General features: G+C 39.1%; 2 pseudogenes; both read right to left on the bottom strand.

Annotated features, from left to right (window-relative positions):
- Positions 1-206: 206 nt before the first annotated feature.
- Positions 207-12,451, bottom strand: part of LOC119231517 (ADP/ATP translocase 2-like) — a 28,938-nt pseudogene continuing 16,693 nt past the window's right edge.
- On the bottom strand, positions 6,558-7,376 carry LOC119232948 (60S ribosomal protein L10-like; annotated as a pseudogene).

The raw sequence follows: 12,451 nt of genomic DNA, 5'->3' as shown, positions 1-12,451 counted from the left end.
CTAATTTGTTCTTTATCAGGAGTGACTAAAATAACATAATTGAGTCTCATCATCATCATCACCACAGAAATGACTTTAAGAGAAAAATGGTCATAGGAATATCATTGCTTTCCATTTTCAACCCACAGTTACTAGTGATAGCCAATAGTCTGTCAAGAATGCTCAAAATATGTTCTATAATACAACATGCCTGTTCACATAATGACTTATGTGAACTTCATGATTTCATACAAGACAAACACAAAGATAGCACCCACGCCTCTGATCACAGTGGAACATGCACCCTTGAAAAAAATCACTGTTTACTTCATCACAAGTAATCTTCCTCCAGCAGTCAATCATGCCCGTGTACATATCAGTTCCTTTGTGCCCTGACTGCATCATCATGTGGTGACATACAGCATCAAACAGATAGGAAGTCAACCTAGCCACAGCTATAAGGGACTATGCCATCATTCAGCTGATAAGGATGTGAGTATTCTTGCCATCTGGAAGCATTCCCTTTGCAGTGTCACAGTTACTGAAGTGGGCAGTTTGGTAGCTCATAATATCCTGCAGATACACGTTAAAGCCTTGGTACAAGCCTTTAATCCCATCAGATTTGGAGATTTTTAGCCAGGGAGTCACTGAGGCTTTTGAATTTCCTTTCAGTTCCAGCTTTACCCACATGGGCTGCTAAATGGGTCCAGGCAAAATCAAGAGGATACACAAAACACAAGGACGTGGCCCCAGAGTCACTACCTGATGTCAGATTCCCTGCAAAGTAATGACCAAAGTGGGTCCTCTTCTCCACACCACTCAGGAAGACCTTCTTGTATTTATTTATCTTTGAAGGCAAGGATAAGAGCCTAGATGGGAAAGTATCAGATGACACTGGCCATGTTACCCTGCCAAAAAGACAGAACTCTGTGCTCCTTGGGGATAGAAACTGCTCAGTCTACAACGTCTTTATATTGAAAACTGCAGCAATTTGCTTGGTAGCTCAATACACCTGCAACAACAACTTGACCCCGTCAATGGGTGCTATAGTCTTGGAGATGACCATGGCTATTCCACCTGCCAGGAAGTCCTTGATGAAGGTCACAGCAGCATCTGTCTTGTTGAAAAGAAAGAAAAGACAAGAGTGTACTAAGAACCAGCTTAGATGCTGGAGTTCTGGGTTATTTTTCACTCATTTACTATCACTCCTCTGAGTAGTAATTAATATTTTCCATATTATTCTATTGATAGTTACCCCTACACTAAGTCAACTTCATTGCTAGAATTAGACAATTCCAAAGACACTTTTTTTTTAAAGATTTATTTATTTTTATACAAGAACCAGGGTACAGGCCAGATGCGCGGGAGGGTGAGACGATTCACCAGAGACAGAGTGGGGAACAGAACAGGCAAACAGATGAAATACACTGCTAAGGGGAGCAGCAGGCGAGACAGGAGAGGTCTACTTCGCCATGTGGGATTCTCGCCAGCTGGCTGGGATTAAACCCGCGCTGCAGAGGCTGCAGATGGCTTCACGGTGCAGCACTCAACTGCCTGCGCCACCAGGGAGGCCCCAAAGACACACCTTTTAAATAATTTTCTTGGGCTTTGAGTGTGCAACAATTTTATTCAATTGCATTTGCCACTTCAAGCCAATTTGATGCCATAGTGTCTTTAAAATCTTTTTTTTTTTTTTTAAAGATTTATTTATTTATTTATACAAGCACTGGGTACAGTCAGAAGCGCAGGAGGGTGAGAGAATTCACCAGAGCCAGAGCGGGAAGCAGAGCAGGTAGAAGGACCAAAGTACACTGCTGAGGGGAGCAGCGGGCGGCAGGGGAGGTCTGCGCGCCATGTGGGACCCTTCTCCGGTGGCCAGGGAATAGCCGGGGATCGAACCGGCGCTGCAGAGGCTGCGGGCAGCTTCGCAACCCAGCGCTCAACCGCTGCGCCACCGGGGAGGCCCAGTGTCTTTAAAATCTTAATTGATGTTATTCATTTTTAAATTGAGCTCCACCTTACATATACCAGTGTTTTCCCATGTATGCACATCTTCATAACCACAACCCAGACCAAAATATAGAATATTTCCTGCATCTCAGAAGGACTCTTTTTCCCTCTTCCCAGTCAATCCACTCCAAGGTTAACCATTACTCTTGCTTCATTACCATGATTTTCAACTTCATATAAATGCATATGTATTCTTCTGTATGACTTCCAATGTTATGTTGTAAAATCATCCATGTTTATTGCATGTATCCATGCGTCATTCATTTTCATTGCTGTGTAGTATTCCAATATAGTAATATATCACATTTGTTCTTTCTGTTTTAGCCAGGGAGTCACTAAGGCTTTTGAATTTCCTTTCAGCTCCAGCTTTACCCACGTGAGCTTCTAGATGGGTCATTTAGAGTGTTTCTAGTATAGGGCTATTATAATAAGGCTGCTTTGACTTTAAAAAATTTTTGTTTTGTTCAAGATCTTATGGGACATAAATTCAAAAGGATTTGGCTAGATAGTTCCTGGTTGGAGTCTCTTCATGCCATTTTACTGAGCTGTCCAGGAAAACCACAGTCATCTGAAGGCTGAACCCACCATACATCAAAACGGGGTTCATTCACATAGCTAGCAGTTGATGCTGGGACATTCACTGGGTTGTGAACTGAAGCAGATACCTGGAACCTCTCCAGACTTGGCCTTCCTCACAATATGGTAGCCCCAGAGAATTAAGATTTTTTTTAATATGAAATATGGTAGCTTAGAGCTCCAAAAGTGAGAGACCTACATAATGGAAACTTCACCAGTGTTAAGGTAGTTGGTTTTTTTATTTTGCAGGGCGGAGGGGTGGGGGTGGATTACCAAAAATAAAAGCTTGCTTTTAGTATTTGAGTTAGAGTTGCATTGACTCTATAGATCAACATAGAACTGACTTCTTAATAGTACTAAGTCTTCCAAGCCAATTCTGCACTCAATTTATGGAATCTTAATTTCCTCAGCAATGTTTTGTAATCATTAATCTTTTGTTAAATTTATTCCTAAACATTTGCTATCTTTTTTTTTAAAGCTTTATTTATGCATACAAGAACTGGGGTACAGGCCAGAGGTGCAGGTGGTGAGAGGATTCACCAGAGACAGAGTGGGGAGCAGAACAGGCAGACTGACTGAAATACACTGCTGAGGGGAGCAGAGGGCGAGGCAGGAAAGGTCTACCGTGCCATGTGGGTAGCTCCCTGGTTGGCCTGGGATTGAACTTGTGCTGCAGAGGCTGAAGATCGCTTCAAAGTGCTGTGCTTAATCGCTTGTGCCAGCAGGGAGGCCCCAACATTTGATATCTTGCTATTGCAAAAGGTATCTAAAATTTTCATTTTCCAGTTGTTTGCAATTAGTTTATGGAAAATAATTGGGTTTGGGGGGCCTCCCTGGTGGCACAGGAGTTAAAGACACAGCACTATCAAGCTATTGCCAGCCACTGCAGCACCAGTTCCATCCCCTGCCAGTCAGGGAGCTAACCCACATGGTGCAGCAGATCTACCCTGTCTCACCAGCTGTTCCCCTCAGCAGTGTATTGCAATAGATCTGCCTTTTCTGCTCCCCACATTCTCTGGTGAATCCTCTCACCCCTGGCCTACACTCTGGCCTACACTCCAGTTCTTGTATGCATAAATAAATAAATCTTTAAAAAAAAAGAATTAGGCTTTGTGTATATTGACCTTGTACCCACTGACCTTGCTAAATCCACTTATGTCTTAATTTTTATTTCCTCTTAGAGCTGAGTTAGTTTCTTAATTTCCAAGTAAATATTTTAAAAATCTTTTTGTAATTTCTAATTTTATTGACCATAAAGTTTCTGAATTATAAAATTACTTTTGGGAATTTTTGATCATTTTCCTTATGACCAGGCATATAATTGATTTCCCTGGACAGAAAGGATATACATTCTCTGTAGATTAGCAAGTTCTCCTTGTGTTAAATCAAACTTATAAACTGTATTACTCAACTCTTATATGACTTGCTTTGGTTTTGCCCAAATTCTGAAAATGAGTATTATTTACAACCATTGAACATGGTTGGTATATAAACATTTATGACTCTTAGGCTGTCCATAAAAATTATGCATAATTATGAATTTTAGTTACAAGTATGGAGAATGTATATAATTTATTCACAATATGTACAAAAATATTGTGCTTTTATTAAATAATGGTCTTTTTTTGCACTCTTTGATGTAGCTAGCCTTGATTTCAACTTTATATAACATCCCATTCCTATTTTCTTTGCTGTTATTTATATGATCTATGGTTATCCATCTCTTTATTTTCAAATCTTTAAACTTTTAAAAACAGGTGGATTTTGAAAAACTCAGTCTGTTTTAGTTTTTATAGAATTGAGCTCTTCTTTATTATTAAACTGTAATCTTTATGCTTCAGTCTCTCTACTAAATTAATTTTATATCTTGTCATGTTCTTTTTCTTTGTACTGACTTGGAAAATATTTTCTTCATTCCTTTCCTCATTTGGAAGTCCTGTTTGTCTCCATAATGCTGGTGTCTCCCTTCTATATCTAACAGTTATGATAAAACCTGTATTCCTCTAGTAATATTTCAAAATTTATCAATAAACATGTTTCCCAAAATATTTTACCTACTCACACCTTTATCCCTCCATCTGATGAAAATTTTAGAAGTTACTATTTTTTGGGGGGTGGGGGTGGGGTGAAAGGGGACAGAGCAAAGTGAGGAGGGAGTACAGTGAGCTATGATGGAGGACTATGGGTGCCTTGGTGGTGGGTGTGACGTGATGACATCCATCTGAAGAGGTATGATCCCATGCCTCTGAACCACAGTGTTGTAAAACAATGTCACCTCAAAAAAAAGTATACATTTTCATTTCAGAAGTCATGATTGTAGTAATGTCCAATGATCATCATTTGTAGATAGATAATGGTAAAACACATTTTGAGAAGACAGTATCACAAAATCTGTAGAAATATATCTTTTGGGGGGGTCATGAATCTTCAAGACCAAATTAAATTTTTATCAAAGTAAAAAAAAAAGTTGCATTTTTGCTTCCCCACTTTCCTATTGACCCTTATGCCCACCTCCTCTTTACAGTATTTTCTATTTAAAAAGACTTCTCTCTTTTTTTTTTTTAAGATAAGAATGTAGATTTTCCTTTATCATTAGTGTTGTGTGCAAAAATGTTCTCCCAGTTGGTGGGGTTTCTCTTTGTTTTTGTTATTGTCTCTTTTGCTGTGCAGAAGCTCTTTAATTTGATGTAGTCCCAGCTGTTTAACTTTGCCTTCACTATCACTGCTTTGGGTGATGTGTCTGTAAAGATGTCTTTGATGTGCATATCACATAGTGTTTCGCCTATTATTTCCTTCTATGTATTTTATGGTTTCAGGTCTTATGTCTAGTTCTTTAATCCATTTTGAGTTGATTTTTGTGTATGGTGTGAGGTAGTGGTCAAGCTTCATTCTTTTGCATGATCACAAAAATCTGCAAAGAGCTGATGAGACTCAACAACAACAAAGAAAATAATCCAGTCAAAAAATGGTCAGAAAAGCTAAAAAGAAACTTCTCTGAAGAGGAAATGCAAACGGCCAACAGGCATATGAAAAAATGTTCAATATCACTTATAATCAGGGAAATGCAAATCAAAACTACCATGAGAAACCATCTTACACCAGTGAGAATGGCACATATTAAAAAAACTAGCAACAACAAATGTTGGCGAGGATGTGGAGATAAAGGAACTCTTCTGCACTGTTGGTGGGAGTGCAAACTGGTCCAACCACTATGGAGAGCTGTGTGATTTCTGGACCTACTAAACATAGAGCTTCCATATGATCCAGCAATTCTACTCCTAGGTATTTACCCAAAGGACACAGAAACACCAATTCCAAAGAGCACCTGCACCCCTATGTTTATAGCAGCACTATTTACAATAGCTAAGCTTTGGAAACAACCCAAATGCCCAAAAATAGATGACTTGATCAAGAAGATATGGTACATATACACCATGGAATATTAATCAGCATTCAAAAAAGATAAACACATGCAATTTGCAGCAACATGGATGGCGCTGGAAGGGATCATCCTCAGCGAAATAAGCCAGAAAGAAAAAGAAAATACCGGATGGTCTCACTCATAGCAGGAATCTAGAAAACTTAAATAAGGGACCTGGAAAATGAATAACTATAAGAAAGTGAAAATCAAAATCAACAAAAAACTATGAACCAGAGACACTCTATGGGGGGTAGAGGGCGGGAGGGGAGGGATTGGGGCCAAAATAAGGGGGTTGCAATTGTATGGGGAATATAAAAATAAAATTTATTATAAAAAAAATAAATTAAATAAAAAAAGTAAGATGTAAAAAAATAAATAAATAAAATTTATTCAAGTCACAGGCATTAAATTTCCTAAAAAAATTATGAATGAGAAAAATATGTAATTTTGTGGGGTTTTTATGTGAATGGAAATAAATTTAAAATGCTTTAATCCACAAAAAAAAAAAAAAATACTGCACTAGGCCTGGCAAAGGGTGTTTATTAAATTTTGGCTGCCACTGTTACTTGTACTAGCAAGCAAAGTCGAATTCTAATAAAAAGGATTGTACATGTTTATGTCACAAAAAAAATACAGATGTGTAAATAAAAACATACTTGCCATTTATTGTGATATTTATAACACAAATAAAGCAAATGTATGAAAATGACTGTAAAAAAAAAAAAAAGAATGTAGATTTTCATTTGCATGACTAAGGAGGCAGCAGCTCTTTTGCTCTCCTGAGTGCAAGGCTCACCACTAGTCCGGGGGGCTGCAATTTGGGATGTATTATACTTGACCCCACAACTATCTGGGATGAACCATTTTTCAGCCACTGTGTCTTCAAACTCACCTGCACTGAACTTGGTAAAGCCCCACTTCTTGGAGATGTGGGTGTTCTGGCCACCGGGGCCTGTAGCACCTCAATTACATGCTCCTTGTTTTGTAGTTTAGTAGGGATGGACAGGATTACTTGGCCAATGTGGACCGTGGCCATTGTGCTCCCCGCATACCTGTCTGCAGCCTGTCAGTCCAGCGCAGGACAGCAGTCTGTTGATGTGGTTGATGTGGAAGGGGTTTGACACAATCCATATGAACGCAATTTTGCCACAGTTTTTCACCATTTATTTATTAGCACAAATATGGGCAGCCATCTGGGCTTCAGAGATGAGTTGCTCATATTGAACTGGTAACACACAGCCACAGCAGAGGAACTCATCACTTCGCCTTCTTCCACCCCATGTCAAAGATACAAATCTTGGCATTATATACACCTTGGGAAAAGCGAGACTTTAGGCACACAGACTTTGTTCTTACATTACCGGTCACACTGGGCAGGAAGTCAGTGCATGGCAGCAACAGGATCTTCCACGCCAAAGGCAAAGACTATTTGGAGACTTTTTATTGAACAGCTATACTAAGTATTTCTTAGCTCATTCTTATCATAACCATAATGTTAGCTCCGAGAGTTGCTGCTGTGCCTGGCTCTCAAAATGTTTGTTGAATGAATAAATTATCCACTAAAATATAACTATATTGATTGCAAGATTAGTTCTTCACAAAAAGCACTGTACTCTTCATTTACCCAATACTGTGATCTTATTTCAAATCTAATGACCAACTTTGAGTATTTTCTTCACATAGGATGCATGGACAGTAAATTCTTTCCTTTGTCCCAAAGATGAATGATATTTTATCTGGGAATGGGGTTCATAGCTTAGTCATGATTTCTCTCTTCAGTTTGTAGATATGCTCCACTGTCATCTATTTTCAGTGCAGCAAATGAAAATGCTAATGCTAGTTTTATTTGCTTCCCTTTTAAAAATAGCCTCTTCCTTCAGGTGTGAAAACTTGTATATTTTTCCCTTTTCCCATGGAGTTCAGGAATTTTGCCAAATTATTACTACCACTCCTGTCTTGGTGCTAATAAGATAAACAACTGCCAACCTAATAAAGAGATTAAAATGAAGACAAAATTATACATTAGAAATGAAAAAGCAAATAGTAACGTAGAAACAGAGTAAACTCAAAGAACTGACACAGGATTTTACATGCCTCCTCAAGCCCTTATATGGAAAGCATTTTCACCATCTTTTTCTATCATACTCCAGTAGCTCAGTGTATTTGAGTAGGTTTTGTTAAGACTGTTCAATCATAACTTCTATTTTATACAGGCTGTTTTCTGAACTAAAATATCATATATGTAGTCAGTGGGAAACCTATTCATTCCTATAATCAAACTAACTTGAGCAATTTTCCTTACCAGTGTGACTCTTCCTAGATTCAAATCCATAAAGAGAGGAAGCAAAATAGAGGCTATTGGGGCTGGGGGAGGAGGGGACAGATGGGGACCGTTTAATGGGAACAGTTTCTGCCTGGGATGATTAATAGTTCTGGAAATGGATGGTGGTGATGATTGCACCATCTTTAAAAAGGATTAAAATGGTAAATTTTATGTATATTTTTGCTACAATAAAAATCCTCCTAGTTTTTAAGGCATAAGTGAAAATATAAAGTGAAGAACTTATCATAATTTATACATTGTAGATACACAATATGGCAGCAGATTCACAATACAAAGTCCCATCCTGAAAATCAAAAGTGGGCATTTTTGTCCCTAGAGCAGTAAATTTCATAGAATCTGGAAGCAGAAAGCTCATTGCCAGGGGTGGGAAGGGGAAATTAGGGATCATTGTTTAAGGAGTGCTGAGTTTCAGTTGAGGGGGTGATGAAAAAAGTTCTGGAGATGAATGATGGAAACAGTTGTACAACAAAGTAAAGGTAAGTCATGTCACTGGTTGTACACCTAAAATGGCTAAACTGGTAAATTTCATGCTATGTATATTTTACCATAATTTAAAACTTTTTTTTTTAAGTGGGCATTTTGGATTCTAGCTTGGACCCCTAAAACCAACACAAGGAAGTCTCTGATGACTCAGTGTACTCAGAGAACAGATGCAACACTCAATTCTAAAGGAAATACACATACACAAAAAAACTTTGGCAAATATCTACAGGGCTTTAAGAGCATCTGAAATAGTATAATGTATTCAATTTTTTTTTCTCTAAAGTTTCTGTGATTTAGGATGGGATTCATAGAAATATAGAGTCATAACAGAGTAAATAACAGTGCCCTCCTATGCAAATGTGCATTTCACCTATGATTGTTTCTTTGCTAGAGATGAGAAATACTGGGTACTGCTCCTAAGAGTTGTCTTGTGTAAGTACTGGGAGTGAACAGTATCCCCATTGGCCACCAGAGGGCAGGAGCCTTTGTATTTTACAGACCCAGTAGAAAAAGCAATATTGAGTTAAGGCAGCTAAGGGGCAGCATTTTGTACCCACAGCTGCCTGCAGGAGTAGGGAGCTTTGATTAGAAGAACGTTTGTGGACATGGCAAGCTATATGATGCTTCTAAGTTAGAAAAATATCCAGACTTCCTAAACAGGGCCTACTAATACTGATCCTTGTGAATATGTGCTGCAAGTGTCTTCTCCAAGTTTATGGCCTTTTGTTATCTTTACCGGGTATGTTGAACAAAAGTCTCTAATTTTAATATACTTGAATTTATGAAAGATTTACTAAACCTCCTTACCTTGGTCCTAAATATATTTGCCTTTATTTCCTTCTAGAAAAGTTTTGCTTTTCACTAACCTGAATTTTAAATTTAGTTTTGGGTACGGTACAATAAGGCACCTATTTTCATTTGCCAATTGTCCCAGCACCATAGTCTCTCTTCTGCACTCTTTGTATATGAGGTTTTCATATTTACAAAGTTTTTTTTTTCCTCCAAGCTGCCTAGTCTATTTCATTAATCCTGAGTCAACCACATTATTTAATTATTACAAAATGAGGGCCTCCCCGGTGGCACAGCGGTTGAGCACTGGGTTGCGAAGCTGCCCGCAGCCTCTGCAGCACCGGTTCGATCCCCGGCTGCTCCCTGCCACCAGAAGAGGGTCCCACATGGCGCGCATACCTCTCCTGCCGCCTGCTGCTCCCCTCAGCAGTGTACTTCGGTCCTTCTGCCTGCTCTGCAACCCGCTCTGGCTCTGGTGAATTCTCTCACCCTCCCACGCTTCTGACTATACCCAGTGCTTATATAAATAAATAAATAAATAAATCTTAAAAAAAAAATTATTACAAAATGATAATGTAACAAAGATGTGCTATCTTAGTTCTTCAGGAGTATCTTGACTGTTCTGGGCCCTTTGCACATCTTATAAATTTTAGATTTGCTTTTCAAGTTCCTCATACAATTCTGTTACAATTTTTTTAAAGATTTATTTATTTATTTATACAAGAACCGGGGTACAGGCCAGATGCGTGGGAGGATGAAAGGATTCACCAGAGACAGAGTGAGGATCAGAACAGGCAGATTTCTTAAATACACTACTGAGAGAAGCAGTGGGCATGACAGGAGAGGTCCTCTACACCACATCGGACCCTCGCTGGCCGGCCCGGATCCAACCGGTGCTGCACAGGCTGTGGAGAGCTTCACAGCACTGTGCTCAACTGCCTGCGCCACCAGGGGAGGCCCTTTCTTTTCTTATATTTTTTTAAAGATTTATTTACAATTTTGTTACAATTTTGATTAGAGATGCATTAAATCTATAGATTGATTTGAAAAGAAACTTTTATCTATGTGCTAGGTACTGTCCATGGCCCTGGAGATGCAACACGGAGCAAGACAGGTTTCCCATAAAAATTAGAAGTACTTTCAAAGTATATACCTATGTACCATTGCCTCCAAGCTACTTTCCTCCATCCCCAGTTCATCTCCCACTCATCCTTCTCCCCTGGGCTCCAGTCACAGGATCCTTCACAACCCCGAAACTCACAGATCAGTTCTCCTGCTGTGTTTTTGCTGGAATTGATCCCCAAACCCCTAGCCTATATTTGCAAGACTGACTCACTTTAACCAGGTCTTTGCTAAAATAATTACTTTTTCAGAGAGGCTACCTAAAATAGCTACAGCAGCTCTCTATAACCCTTGCTTTATTTTTCTCCATAGCATTCACCACTACCTAACTTATGAAAGATTTTTTTTTTTTTTTGGTCTGTCTCTCTACTAGAAAGTAAGCTCCAAAAACCAGGAACTCTGTCTTGTTTACTGTTATGTCCTCAGCGCCTTGACTACTGTTACTTCCTGTGCCTGGAATTATAACAGAATAAATCTATTGAATGAATGCAAGAAGCAAGACCAGACAAATAATCAAGAGACTTCTGAAAAAACCCAGGCAAAATTTTTTGAGTCTGTACTTGTAGTTACAGCTGTCTAAAGTTTTCAAAATATTTGGGTAGTGCTTATCCATTTTAACAAAAACTATCTCCAAACTGGCTACAATCCCTTCAGATTTCCCAAGAACAGTATTTAAGCGCCTGGTGATTTTGCAGTCCTATTTGCAAAAATATCATCCATCATATTTCTATATGATGATTAGATAGGATATTTTAATTAATTCTAACTTACCAATATTTTCCCTTATGGACTAATTTGTGCTTCATAATTAAGAAGTCTTTACCTAGGCTGGGGTCACAAAAATTTTTTTAGATTTACAGTTTTTCATTACACTTAGATCTATATTAAGTTGATTCTTGAGTAAGGTGCGAGGTGAAGTTCTGTTTATTTTTGTTTATTTCATATGGATATTTAATTGCTCCAGCATCATTCATTTGACTGTCCTTCCCATTGCATTTCCTTAGTACCTTTGGTGAAAGTCAGTTTTTAATAAATGGGGAGATCAATTTCTGGACTCTATCTTGTCACCTTAATCTATATGTCCATCCTCATGCCAGCACCACACTGTCTTGATTATTGTCTTCACAGTTAATTTGAAATTAAGTATTCCAATTTTATTTTTTCCAAAGAATCAGCTTTGGTTATTTTTTTTTTTTTCATAGAGGCATGTTTTCTTTCTTTCTTTATTTGTTTGTTTGTTTGTTTTGTTTATACATGCACTGGGTACAGTCAGAAGCGCGGGAGGGTGAGAGAATTCACCAGAGCCAGAGCGGGGAGCAGAGCAGGCAGAAGGACCGAAGTACACTGCTGAGGGGAGGAGTGGGCGGCAGGAGAGGTCTGCGCGCCATGTGGGACCCTCCTGCGGTGGCCGGGGAGCAGCCGGGTATCGAACCGGTGCTGCAGAGGCCGCGGGCAGCTTCGCAACCCAGCGCTCAACCGCTGCGCCACCGGGGAGGCCCATCAGCTTTGGTTATTCTAGATCCTTTTTATTTTCATATAAATTTTAGAATCAGCTTGTCAACTCCTATTTTTTTTAAAGATTTAATTTTATTTATTTATGCATACAAGAACTGGGGTGTAGGCCAGGGGTGGGGGTGGGGGCCGTGAGAGGATTCACCAGAGACAGAGTAGGGAACAGAACAGACAGATCTACTGAAATACAATGCTGAGGGGACCAGCAGGTGAGA

The sequence above is a fragment of the Talpa occidentalis genome, unplaced genomic scaffold, assembly GCF_014898055.3.
Source record: "Talpa occidentalis isolate TD23 unplaced genomic scaffold, MPIMG_talOcc4v2.1 talOcc4.7, whole genome shotgun sequence".
NCBI lineage: Eukaryota > Metazoa > Chordata > Mammalia > Eulipotyphla > Talpidae > Talpa > Talpa occidentalis.
The sequence above is the reverse complement of the archived record's forward strand: the minus strand, read 5'-3'. Positions and strand labels throughout refer to the sequence as shown.